The following is a 14509-nucleotide window of genomic DNA, read 5'->3' as shown; positions in this document are numbered from 1 at the left end:
AAGAAAAAAACTGTTGTACTGCTGGCAGTATGTATGTGAGACTGGTGCGGGACATCTATGAAAACATCTAAACAGTAGTGAAGTGTCCGGCAGGAGTAACAGATGGGTTCAAGATGGGAGTGGGATTATATCAGGGATCCTCTCTGAGCCTATAATGGACACTAACGCAGGCAAACAGGAAAGAATCGTTTTTACTACTACAGGAGTTGTTTGACTCCTCTTGCAGTCATTGTTCAGTCAAACTCAAAGGTGGGGCTTCTTTTTCAGTGTGACCAGCAGACTAGTTTTCATTTATCACCACTGTCAGTATTGAATAACTGGATTTTAACATTTATAAGGTGGAACTATTATGCTTTTCCTTATTTTGTGCCATGCATATACTCTCCCAGTGGTGGGGGTCTACACTTAAAATGAGCAGTAATTCATATAATGAGGCCACGTGAGCCCACGTTGAACTCTGTGAGCAAAAAACTCAGGCTGCAGGCTACACTAAATACTCAGTCAGCTTTGGTTCTGAATAATATCCATGTACTGTGTCTGCCACAGCACGTAGTCTGAAAAATGATCTACAGTCCTAGTTCCTACAAAAGTCTTGAATGTAAGAGACAAAGTAAGAAAAAACACAACATTTATACAAAAGTTTTGAAAATGAAAACAAAAAACAGAAATGTTTCTGTGTCCTCTGCTTCCTGTCTCATCCCTCACATGATGACAATGACAGAAAGTTACACTGGCACAAAGTGGGACACATAATGGCCTCACATGTGGACAAAGCAGCACTGTGCACACACTAGGCTGTAGTACATCGCACAAATACCCTCCCCGCATCTGTGTGGGAACAACAAGCTCAGAGTGTCATGATGTCACACAAAGCTCATACATTGTGCCTCCATGCAGAAATGCTTCTCACCAACAGAGGCAGCTCATCAGTCTGTAAACATTATATATCTATCTATATATATATGTATATATACACACGTGTGTGTGTAGATATGAAAGAGGATTCTTTTTTCCTTGGTTCTCATGAAGATATATATACAACTAAAATATCACTGAAGTTAATAAGTGCTAATTGAATGATGTAATTCCTCTTATGTCCACCAGGAGGAGCCTGAGATCCTCAGTTTAGACTGAAACTAAAATATTTTTTGGACTTTTCCTTGCATCTACACTCTCAGCTGATGTGCTCCGGAGCTTTTAGAAGAATCTCACGGTCTTTATCAGTAAGACATAGTGAGAAAGATTTGCTACACATACAGTGATAACAAAGTATAGCAGAGACAAATTGTATACAACTGTTGTATACTAACAAGCTTTATTGAAGTGTTTATACACAAGTTACAGAAATTCCACAGACATTAGAATTGTAGCATAAAGTAGTTATTAATGAGTTATAGCAAGCTTTCACACCTTTTATAAATTCTGTACAAGTGTGTGATGTTAAAGCATTTCCTGTTTTTCTACTGACACATTCATATATACAAACCCTGCCATATTAACTTATATTGGCACAATGACAGTGATCAGTCAAATTATTAACTGACGCTGACAGGTTACGATAGGCTGTAATCATCACACCTTGACAGATGAAAGAAAAGCAGATTCAACATCTTCACAGAAAAGTATTTTCAAATGACTTCAAATAGACAAAGACGAAAGAGGAACAAATGAGTTCAGTGATTTCTAACACAATTTTAAAGAGACACAAAACATGTGTGTCTTGGAAGACACTGAGGAAACAAAGCAAAGCTACAATGAAATGCAAAGCACCTTAGATAAAATGACTACAAATGATATAAAACATCAAAGGAAAGACGCACAATAATGACAAAGAGATGTACAGCAGACAAACGTACACAACATCTTACACACTCAATGTTCTGGGAGAATTAGTAAAGCTGTGTGAGGACAGGTTCCAATTAGCACATCAAAAAGATGCAACAAATAAACACGCAAACAAAAACAACTTCCCAAAGACATAAAAGCATTTCAAACAGACACAGAACAACTTCAAAGAGATCCCCAATAACTTCAGATACACGAAAGATTACTTCAAAAAACCCCAAATGGCCACAAAAAGCATCTTCAGTGCAAAGCTCTGAAGGGCCTCTATAATATCTGTGTCCATAGGTCCGTTTCCTTTCATCTGTCCATGTGGACAGTATGTACAGCAGGAAGGAAAATAAACCAACAGATTTGTTTGACCACCACTGTCATGCCGAGGTGGGTGACTTAACTCTAACATGTTACACTAACTGGATACTCAACATTGAAAATGAATATGTATAATAAAAATGTATGAAAGGCAGTATGTCAAGTTGTATCTTATATAACAACAATCCTGACGTGAGTTATAGGTAATAATTTGAGCTGTGTTTGGTGATGTAACTGTTACTCAGCGTCGGGGAGAGGTTAACAAAGGAAGTAATCTCATTAGAGACCTACTTAATGGAATTCTTATTCTATTAAGCTGGAGCTGTGTCTTTAAGCCTTGTGATGGATAGTACAGCTGTTTCAGAGTTTTTTCTCATTGAGAAAAAGTTTTACTGCCTAGTTTAGAATAAATTGTTTTGTTGGGGTTTTCCTTTTTCAATTTCCAAACTAAACTGGATAGAACTTCATCTTTGGCTCTCTTCCACAGTGTGCCATTTTATCCTGTCTCCCTCCCCTTATTCCCAACCAATCATGACAGCCTGGTTCTGCTGGATGTTTCTTCCTGTTATGAAGGAGTTTTTCCTTCCCACTGTCACTTTCTCATAGGGGATCGTCTGATCGTCTTGTATTATTGTCAAATCTTTACCTTTATATATAAAGCATCTTGAGACAACAAACCACATGAAATTTTCAAGACTGAAAAACAAATTCAACACCTGCTAAAATCAAACACTGAGAATCATGTTTGTTCACTATAATCGGTAACATAATGATGTCACACTATTAAGCATCATTAAGGTATTAGCAAGTGCTTAATTCATTATTTATATATCATTACGCCTTCACAGTATATGGGAATTTTTGATCCTTCTTGTAAAAGTCCAGTTGTCACATCAGACACTGATGTTGAACCGGAATATTGGTCTGGCTCAGAGATCTCCTCTTTTTCATCCCAAAGGTGTTCTGTCACTTTGAGCTCAGCAGTCCAGTCAAGTTCTTCCACATCAGACTCACTCATCCATGTCTGTTTGGACCTTACTTTGAGTACTTATGCACAGTCATGTTGGAACAGGAAGGGACATCACCAAACTCTTCGCACAAAATTGGGAGCATGAAAATATTCAAAATGTCTTGGCGTGCTGAGGCATGAAGTGTTCCTGTCACTGGAACAAAGGGACCGAGCCCAACAGCCCCACACCATAATCCCCCTCTACAAAACTTTGCACAGTAGAGTCAGACACGTAGCGAAGCGTGATTCATCACTCCAGAGAACAAGTCTCCATTGCTCTAGAGTCCAGCGGCAGCGTGCCTTACACCACTGCATTATATGCTTTGCATTGCAATTGGTGATGTGAGGCTTTGATGCAGCTGGCCATGGAAACCCATTCCAGGAAGCTCTCTACTGATAATTCATGAGCTAATCTGAAGGCTACCAGAAGTTTGGAGGTCTGTAGTGATGAAGTCTACAGAAAGTTAGTGAACTCTACACAATATGTGCCTCAGCACCCTGATTTTACAAGGCTGCGTTGCTGTTGTTCCCAATCATTTCCACTCTGTGGAATATTTAGTGGAAAGAAAATTTCACAGTTGGAGTTGTTACACATGTGGCATTGATCACAGTATCATGCTGGAATTCACTGAGCTCCTCAGAGCGACCCATTCATATTGACTGACTGATAACTGCCTAGCAGCCAAGAGTAGCTAGTGAAAAACTGGCAGTTTGTGTTGCACTTTTTCCAGTTTCACTACTAGAAAGTAGTTAGTGAAAGTTTGCAGACAAGTCAGTGCTTTCCATAAAGTCTGTTTGCAACCAAAGCAATGACAAAAAGATCTTTGGTGCAGCCATGCACCAGCAGCCACTCACCAACTGCTTGAGGAATAGATATTTTTCATTAGTGACTGGTAACTGCCAAGAGCAGACGATAGCATCACAGTGGGACACATCCAAGAAAGAGCCGTAAGTATGAAGAGTTGGACAGTACCAGGCCCTGACATGATTCCCACCTACTGGCTAAAAAGGTTAACCTAAGGTCAAACAGTCCTCATCCCCCAAAATCCCCAGAAGGGACCTATTTAACCACTGGCCAATAACCTGCATCAGCACCACGTGGAAGTTCCTGTTAGGCATCATAGCAGTTAAGGTGAACAGCTAAATGGCTCAATACATGAGCATGTCCCAGAGGAAAATTGGCAGTAACACAACAAGAAAACCCTAAGTGCAATCATCAGGAATACAACAGGGATGTAGCAGACAACACCAGAGGCTACCTTCAAGCTTCAAGTCACCATCAAGTCCAGGATTTACCAATTAGATGCTCTGTCACCACTGCTGTTCTGCACAGGCCTGAACCCCCACAGCCAGATGAGACTGATTATGGAGCACCGCCTCTGCATGGATGAAATCAAGTTGAATGCCAGGAGTCAGACACTGATTGACTGATCCACACCACTAGGATCTAAAGCAACGGCATTGGGACATCATTCAGACTGGAGACATGCAGTTGGAAGGTAAAAAAAGAGAGGGAAGTCAGACCTGAGGGAACTACAGTACCAGACATCAAGAACAGCTACAAGTACTGTATCTTGGAATCCCACAAGTAAATGGGAACCATGAAGAGGTCACGAGGGAAGCTGCATCCACCAAATACTCACAGAGAGTAAGACAAGTCCTAAGGAGCCAGCAGAATGGGAAGGACAAGATGCAGGTAATCAACAGCTGCTCCCTGCCGCTCCTCAGATACTCTGCTGGATAATAAGATGGCCAAAGAAGGAGATAGCAGCATTGTTTTCTGATATTTACTATATTGTAGGAGGTGCCGTAGGCATCAAGTGCAATGTGTGTCAGGGAGCCGTCAGGGTAGAGGCCAGTCTGATCACTGGCTATTGAGGCTGGCTACTGGGACATGGAACATAACCTCTTTGGTGGCGAAGGAGCCTGAGGTAGCGCGTGAGGTTGAGATACCAAAGAAAAAGCAGTCTAACAATGACATCAGTGGGAAAAAGAGGTAGCAAGATCAAGCTTTTTTAACTTTCACTGGGATGTCTATTTTACTTTGAGCAGTATGCTGAAGAAAGTGCCAAGCACACATGCTTTGTCCTGTATGAAAGGCCTTGAAAGAACACTACAACAGGGCAACCAGGAAAACTGAGCTTTGTATTGTACTCAATTTTTTGGCAGCCCTAACCAAGTAGCTCTTTTTCCTAAACATAAATAAGAAATTTCAAGCCAGGTAATATTTTTTGGGGCGGTAAACAAAGCAAACAGTAAATAAAAAATAAAAATAAAAAGTGTGGTCCTCCAATTATGCTCCAAAATAATAGATATAAAATCTGTATGAAGACAAATCCTTTTAATGTACACATCAAAGGATTGTAGGGGATTCTGGTGCAACTGTAACCAGGAATATAAATAAACAGATTACAACAAACTGCTCTGTGACCGGGACAAATACAAATTAATAATAATGATAATAATGTGACACCTTAGCATGTGCTTGTCCACATCTGGCCAAAGGAGGAGATAGAAACCACTGACATCAAGACCAGGAAGCTCCTGACCATGCATGGAGGGTTTCACCTCAAGTCCAGCACTTCCTTCCTTCCGCATACTAAGCGGAAGCGAGGAGGCCGGGGACTGGTGAGTTCCTGTCCAGGATGAGGCAACAACCATCCACGAATACCTCAGGAAGACCGCCCCAACCGACTGCGTGCTCAGCACATAACAGCAGGGTGCAAGATGCTACCAGGCAGGGCATACATGGAACGCCATAACCAAGTGGCCGTCATAGTATACAGGATCATCTGTGCCGAGTATGGCAGGGAGGTCCCGAGGTCAAAATAGGAGACGCCCCCAAGGGTGGTGGAGAATGACCGAGCTAAGATCCTGTGGGACTTCCAGATACAGACGGACAAAATGGTGATGGCTAGTGCTGGACATAGTGGTGGTAGACAAACAGAAGAAGACGTGATCGATGTCGCGATACCGAATGACAGCAACATCAGGAAGAAGGAACACGAGAAGCTGGAGAAATACAAAGGGCTCAGAGAAGAGCTGGAGAAGATGTGGAGGGTGAAGGTAACAGTGGTCCCAGTGGTAATCGGAGTGCTCGGTGCCATGTCTAAAACTGTTCCATCTCCAACTCTCTCAGTTACTGCTTACAGCCTGTAGACTGACTTCTGTGTGACAGGTGCAGGCTAAATTTTTTAAAAGAAGTCACCATGGTTGCCGGTGCCTTGGTGTTAGTTTAGGTTGGTATAAATGAAATTCACTATTCACTAATGTTAACATTTTCTGTGATTTTCTCTGCTAACATCACAAAGTAACCATCGCCAGGCTATGACCAAATTCAGGGGCTGCATCCTGGACATTTATACAAATTAGGGCTGGGCGATATGGCCTAAAATTCATATCACGATATAATTTGAAGCATGTGCGGTAACGATATATATCACGATATATATTCTTTTCTTCTGTATAACGTATTTTCCACACAAAAAATACTAAACAGCAGTGGCGTTTGCAGGGTTACTGAAGTTGGACTACCTGGTATATAATGATGTGCTACGTGATTGCTAGCGACACAGCTATGTTAGCATAACATTAGCAAAGTGAAGCTGGAGGATGAACACCAACTTTTTTTCCACTCGATAAAAGTTAACATGAGGGATTCTGGTGGTCAGGGACAAATGCAGTCGCATAGCAGGATGCTATACACGGGCCAAACTTCAGTCAGGAGAACAACTGAGATTATTCATCCACAATACGAGGTTAGTTATTAAGATACTGCAACAACATGGGAATAGAGCAGCTGCGAGAGAATTCAACATTAATGAATCAGTGTTACGGAAGTGGAGGAAGCGCAGTTTTTGGCTTTCCCCATATTTCAAAAGTGCTTCATCTCTTTGCTATGACTGTCGCCCGCAATAATTTGCTGATGATAATGGTTTTAGCCGCCGCTATGCTTTGACCAAAACAGGCGCAGCTTGATGACATCATCAACATGCGCTATCGGATATAGTCAAAATCTCTATTGTTGGCCAAATTTATATCATTTCTATCGTATATTGTTTATATCGCCCACCCCTAATACAAATGTAAAAACATTTTAACAAATGTTAAAATAATGAAGAATCTTAAAACATTCAATTTGGCTACATTTTCAGGTCCTCCGTGCTTTCAAAGTCTTTCTGTCCACTGGCCAAATGTTTGGTGTAGAGGTCTGAGCACTCCTCACTGCACTGCCAGCATACACTATGCTGTTAAACTTGTGTTTTGTAGTTTTGTCCTTGGAATGAACCAGTTTTTGTCTGAGGATCTGTCTGGGTTAGAAGTGCACTGTCATGTTTGGAGAAAACTCTCCTGAGTCTCTGACAAACCTGCTACATAAGGGATGACAGTGTTGTAAATGGTATATGGACTGGTTCTTATATAGCACTACTCTTTACACAACTTGTGCATTCACCCATTCACACCAGCACATTGTTCTAAGTGCTTTCTAAGTAGCATTCACACACATTCATACTCCGATGCATCGGAGAACAATTTAATATCTGGCCCAAGGATATTTGGCATGCAGACTAGGAGAAGCCAGGAATCGAACCACCAACCTTCCGATCAGTGGATGACCTGCTCTACCGCCTGAGCTACAGCCACTCCACTTGTCATTCTGTTTCTGTCTGGTTGGTGTCTGACCTTATTTCCTGTGTATCTTGTAGGGTCCTGATCCCCCCAAGTTTGTGTTCCAGAGGGTGGTGGGAGTCAAAGAGTAGGTACTAGTCTGTGTATGTCGGCTTCTGGTAAACTGAAGTGTTGAGGCTTCCATCTTCCTCGATGCGCACGGCACAGTCCAGACATGGCAAACTGTTATCCTTCCCTGGTGAACTTTATATTTCTATCCACTGAGTTAATGTGAACAGTGAAGGCTTCTACTTATTTTGACTCCAGGTGTCATCCACATATCTGTATCAGTGGCTGGGTGCTGTCCCTTTAAAAGAGCCAAGAGCCTTTCCTTCCACTTGCTCCATGTAAAGGATGCCTACAGTGGGTGACAGTGGGTAGTCCATGGCACATTCATGCTTCTGTTTGTAGAAACCCTGTATCTAAAACATGTGGTGATAAGGCAGAGGTTAACAGTGGTGGCTGTGACTACAATGTAGCTGCCATCACCAGTGTGTGAATGTGTGTGTGGATGGGTGGATGACTGGATGTGTAAAGTGCTTTGGGGTCCTTAGGGACTAGTAAGGCGCTATATAAATACAGGCCATTTACCATTTACCATAACAGTGTGCAAATTGGACTGGAGGTAAAGCTGTTTCTGTTGTGTAAGAAGCTGTTGCGATGCATTTGTTTTCTAAAAGTCTCCACTTGGACACAGCTACAGTGTAGCCTGTATATGCTTACATGTAGCTATGTACTTGTCTCTCATAGTAGATATCTAATTGGCCAACTTTCCACGTTCTGTCTCCAGAAAATAGAAAATAAATTATGCAACATTTGCTGTAACTTAGCAACACAATATCTGTTATCTGTTATCTCCAGCATGATCAGGCCAGCTTTGATGGTATCACACTGGTTCTGTATACACTGGTATCCCAGATGTTATAAAAGAAACATGATATATTTGAGGTGACCGTGGTTCAGGGGGTTGGTAAGCTTATCTGTAACTGGAAGGTTGCCAGTTCAATCCCCCAGCTCTCTCTGTCCTGGTCGTTGTGTTCTAGGGAAAGACACTTCACCCTATTGGTGATGGCCAGACGATGGCGCAACATGGCAACTTCGCTTCTGTCAGTCTACCCCAGGGCAGCTGTGGCTACAACTGTGATTTGCCTCCACCAGTGTGTGAATGAATAGTGGAATTGTAAAGCGCTACATAAATGCAATCCATTTTTAGATTATAATAGTGCAACACAGTATAGCCACTCATTTTCTCGCTCTCTCTTTGAAAATAATAGAAAAACTGTTTCTATTATAATTTAATCTGTTTAGTCAGGTTATACTGGACTCCCCCATATTGTATTACCTCATTTTCATTAGGCCAGCATTCTGAGATGGTAAGAGTTCTAAAATGTATTGTTGACTTTTAACATGCAAGCTGTATATATATTTACCTAGTAACTCATATATAATTATATTGATTATTACTATCTTTGCCAAAGATGGACCACATTCCTGTAGAACGTGTTTGCAATGGTTTTAGCAATAGTCACAAATAACAGGGAAATGCATACATTTGTGTCAGATAATGCAGCACAGACTCATCGTGGGCAGACTGTGCTTGCTGCCACACAGCAGGATCCTCCAACCAACCCCCAGGACCAGGACCAGGTCAGACTGACTACTTTTTCTTTTCTCACAGCATGACTATTATGGTTGTGTCCCAATGCAGGGGCTGCATCCTTTGAAGGACCTGGCCTTCGCGGTCTGCGTGGGCCGGGTCCTCTAAAAACTGAGAAGGCTGGAAGTGCGAGGCTGTGAAATTGGACAGTCTAGCCTTCAGATCTGCGTCACCGCTGTCTCGGTGGAGTTTAATAAACTCAGCCGTCTGCTCCTTACTATCTAAAATATAACAGGACACTGGCGTAAACTCTCGAACATCTCACACTTCTGATAATCAGTTGTGTGCTTGACGTTTATTCAGCTGTGTAAAAACTATAACTTTAATCTCAGCCAAACTGATTTACTCAGGAACAAATAAAAAACTGAAAAAAACCAAACAGTAACATTTTTAGTTATCTAAGTGACTTATACATCATGTTTAACCTGAGTAGCCAAAGATCGCAGGGGGTTGAAAACAATGAAGCCGGGAGTTCACTGTTCTCGCCGGCTCTAGTGACCTCCCAGGTCACCTATCGAGCTGGTGGGTAGCAGACGTCTCCGAAAACATCGGAGCACTTTTGCAAATATGTGATGTCTTGATAAACCGAGCAGATATTTGAAGTTTACACAGCTACATTCTCGCCTGAAAATATCTTAAAAGTTTATTTTGTGACCCAGAAAGAGTAGTAAGAGTAATATTAAAACTAAGTAGCTGCCGCCATTGTTGGAAACTGAAATTGGCTGGGATATTCTGGGATATGGTGGGCCACAAAGGACGCACCCCACCCATCCTTCAAATCTGGGGAAAAGGAGGACGCTAGTGATGCGCGAATCATGAACGAATCGTTCAATACTCGAGAATCACTTTACTGACTCATGAATCATGAACGAATCACTCAGGACTCACTCACCCCCTCCCTCCTGGCTCACAGCTTCTTCTTCTTCTTGGTTGGCAACCAATGTTAAGGAGCATTACCGCCCCCTGGCTCACAGCTCAGTGGACATTTAGATGAGAAAATATATATTTGACACATTTAAGGAAAATACTAATAAAATAAAAATAAACAAAAAAAATGTTCCCTTTAGAATTTTTTTTTGCTCTAAAAAAACAGTTGTTTTCTTTTAGAATCACTCGTCCTAGCAGTAGGATATACATGAAAAGAGAAACAAATTAAGTTTGAGTGAAAATGTAAATTTTTTGCACTCTCTGGTCAACTGACTCAGTGAATCAAATGACTCAAAAAACCCGATTCACTGTGCAAAAGGTGTCTACTTTCGGTCGAAGCATTTTACGATAGTTACGGGTCAGAGTATCGTTTAAGATGTTAAGTATCTCTTAAAATGTTTGCAATAATGAAACATTTCAGTATAATGTAGACAAAAACGAAAAAAAAAAAGTTAGTTATGGTTCAGGACTCCCCGATCCTTACTGCACACGTGCAAAGACGGGACCATACAAATGGGGTCTACCCGATCCGTACCACGCATGTGCAGAGGTTTTTTTCTTCTTCTGTTTCGTTTAATGGCAGTTTACTCCCCAGTGTACGAGGATACAGCCACCTGCTGAGCGACCGAATGAACTATCATCATTACAAATCGTGTTTCTCTATGTGTAAATTTGATTTAGTGATAGTCGAGTGTGTTTATGCTTGTCTGTGCGGAGAGGATTGTTGGAATAGTGATGATGATGTCCACTATCACTGTCAATTGTCAGTAAACACTTAATCTGGCTGATGAATCTTCACGTGACACATTACTAAGTCAGTATTATTAACTCTGTAATTAGGCGCCATTCTTCTTATTTTACGTCGCTGTTGTTCAATCGGGGGAATTGAATTGTTCTCCGTTGAGGAGAAAAGCGTGATTTTGTTTGTATACGGAGGTATCCATTGTTTAAATGTCCCGGGCAGTCGAAAAAGAGGTGTCGAGAGGTGCTAACTGGGCGCTAACTGTGTCTCTTCAAATATATTAACTGTCGCAATGTTGGTAAAGAGAAGAAGTGACGTAAGATTTGCACATGCGTGGTACCGATTGGGTTTCCAGTACAGATCGGGTAGTGACCAATGACTGTAGAAAACAGTCTTTGGTAGCGACACAGCTGTCGAATTGGGACAGCCTTCGTCGCGTCGCTGTGACGTAATCGGCCTACAAATGCGGCCTCTGGAGGATGCAGCCGACGTTTTGGGACGCAGCTACAGTCTTGGGTAGCGACACAGCTGTCGAATTGGGACAGCCTTCGTCACGTCGCTGTGACGTAATCTGCCCTCAAATGTGGCCTCCATCGTCACAGGACGATGCAGGACCTGAATTGGGACCAAGTCATTGATTGGGACATAGCATAAGTAATTTCTTCTTCGTCTTCTTCTGTTTTCCTGGCAGTTGGCAACCCATTGAATTACAGCAGGTAGTTGTGCTGCCCTCTAGTGGAAGAGAATATAATTGTGCTGCCCGTTACTAATCAGGTGGAAGCAGATAATCTTCCATGGCACACCTTTGTGCCGCACCACAGTGGTTTGGAAACACTGCCTTAAGCAGCCACATGTAGCAAAGGCCTGCTGCTGCTGGCTGGGACTGTTCATCACTGCAGTAGTGAATACACTGAGTAATTTACAGGGCCTGGTTCATCATTCATGAATATCATGTAACCCCAGCAAGATAATACCACCTATCAAAGTATCCAAAGAAATGTCCAGGAAACTTTAAGTGAAATGCTGTTACTGACCTGGTCATTTGCAGTGTCCACATCAGTGAATAGAAGACACACCAGGTGTTATCTCAGTGAGTCAGTGTGTGATTTTACCAACAGCGATCACAGGATTTCCCATTTTGGCATAATTCAGTTCTACTTCCTCATTCTAACTTCAAAGATGGGAGCGCTACCCTTGAAGAGCAGCAGTGGAAAACTTTTAATTATGAGACTTTAATTAAAGTATGGAATAGAGTATTCCTCTACTGATGCGTTTCCAGGACTTTCAGTTTCAATCTGAGAAACAGAAAATTCCTAAGAGCAGATAGTCTTTAAAGGCGGTGATGCAGGCAGCACTTCATTACACATGACTGTGAAGCTCATTCTGCTTCTCAGACTCTAGCAGAATGACTTCGGCATCAGTTCCAGTATCATGATAACTGCTCATCGGGGCATATCCAATCAGTCATTCAGATATATGTTAGTCACCATATTCCTGAAATGTGTATTCAAGCATGAAAAATAACAGAAAGAATGCCCAGAAATGGCATTAGATATGTGCAGATATCAGTAATGGCAGCCTTCATGGTTCAAGCGCCATATTATCCACTAACAACACTAACATTTACAGACTCTCAGCAGAGCCGCCACTGCTAAAATTAGTTTTCTGAAGCCTTTATTTTCATTTGCTCATTTCTAAGCCACATATTTGATCATCAACACACGAAATAAGTAAAATCCAACACTGCCAAAATGCCCATTAAGTACTTGAAATGCTCATCATGTGATGACCGCCATGTGATACCCGGTTAAACCCAATTATATGACTTTAAATACAGTGCCAATATAGAGAGCTGCAGGCTTTTTTTGAGATGAAGAAGAAAATTATGAAAAAACAGGAGACTGCTGTTGATGTGAAACTAAAAGAAGCAGCTGAGATAAAACCATAAACAGTGTAAAAGATAGATGCAACTATCTTCACATTACCCATTTGTTTCTCATGTTGCAACCACATGTAGCACACTAGTGGCTCCATGTTGTACTTCAATTACCATAAATAAATGTTAAAACTGAGATTATTATTGTTAATAATATTTTGACATTTGATCCAGATTTGAGCAAAGTTGGGACAGGGGGTTACAGAGCATACACCTGTGTATGTTGCCCCCCTGGCTGTGACAGGTGCCCGGGAGGGGTGCGATCCTAGATCCTATAGCTGTGTATTGAAATAAAGAGGCACAGATCATGAACTTGATTTATGTTTCAACTGCAGGATTTATTCTGCTCATCAACAGTGGAACAAATCATTAATCGCCTCTCATAAGAACCAGCAATTCTTTGTAACGTGTGGCATAACAGCTGTCAGCGCACTGTCAAAAGTACAGGAATAACCTTGGCGAGTATACATTAACCATCATAAATATAGATAACATTGGCTCGCAGTGACCAGGTTGCCTCAGCCTTTGTTCCGGTTACACATACATATCACTGCATCAAGAAATACAATGTACTGTAATTCACAGCCCGTGAATAGCAAATAACCATTCATATACAGCACATGAGCAGCTATGCAAGCATTAATTACAGCCTTTGCATCCTGTCTTACTTCAACAAGACATATAGAGAACACACAACTGAGAACGTGCCTTAGCATCGCTACGGTACTTGAAGCTCACTTCCCCCGCTAGCCAGTCCATTAGCCTAGCACGATCACGTTCACATCACGATCTCATTCAAAACACAATACTTAAACAGTACTTAACTTATAACGGTATACTTTCATTCACGAGTTCACAACAGTCTTATTGCTTCTACTGTGTTACCTATTAGTCATTTTGAGGACTAGTAACCCACCTGTGTATTGAAATAAAGAGGCACAGATCATGAACTTGTTCATGTTTCAACTGCAGGATTTATTCTGCAGATTTGCCTCCCAGAGGGGGTTTACGCTCCTCCTGGCCGCTATGCGCCACCTAGTGGTATTTTTCAAGTGATGCCATGGAAGGTGTAAAGTGTAATTAGAAAAAATACTGATTTAACACTGAACGATATAACAAAGACCAAATTATAACTGGGGTGTTCCCTTTTTTCCTTGTATGAAGACATAAACTGAACTAACATCCCCATAAGTCTTTTTATCTCTTAACTTTTTAACTATTAGTGTAATCCAGATTTACCAGCCACACATTTCAACTTAAACACAGATGTTAACCTTTTACATGTAGCATGTTTGGGTTATAACTGCAGCTTATTACAGCAAGTGTAGAGCGGAGCTTATATGAGCGCAGTTTGTGTTTCACCACTTTGGTCTCACTTGTTGCTGACGTTTTCCTCCTCTTCCTGATTGGCTAGCT

Source organism: Simochromis diagramma, unplaced genomic scaffold, assembly GCF_900408965.1.
Source record: "Simochromis diagramma unplaced genomic scaffold, fSimDia1.1 OVJJ01000321.1, whole genome shotgun sequence".
NCBI lineage: Eukaryota > Metazoa > Chordata > Actinopteri > Cichliformes > Cichlidae > Simochromis > Simochromis diagramma.
This window is presented reverse-complemented; position numbering follows the sequence as displayed.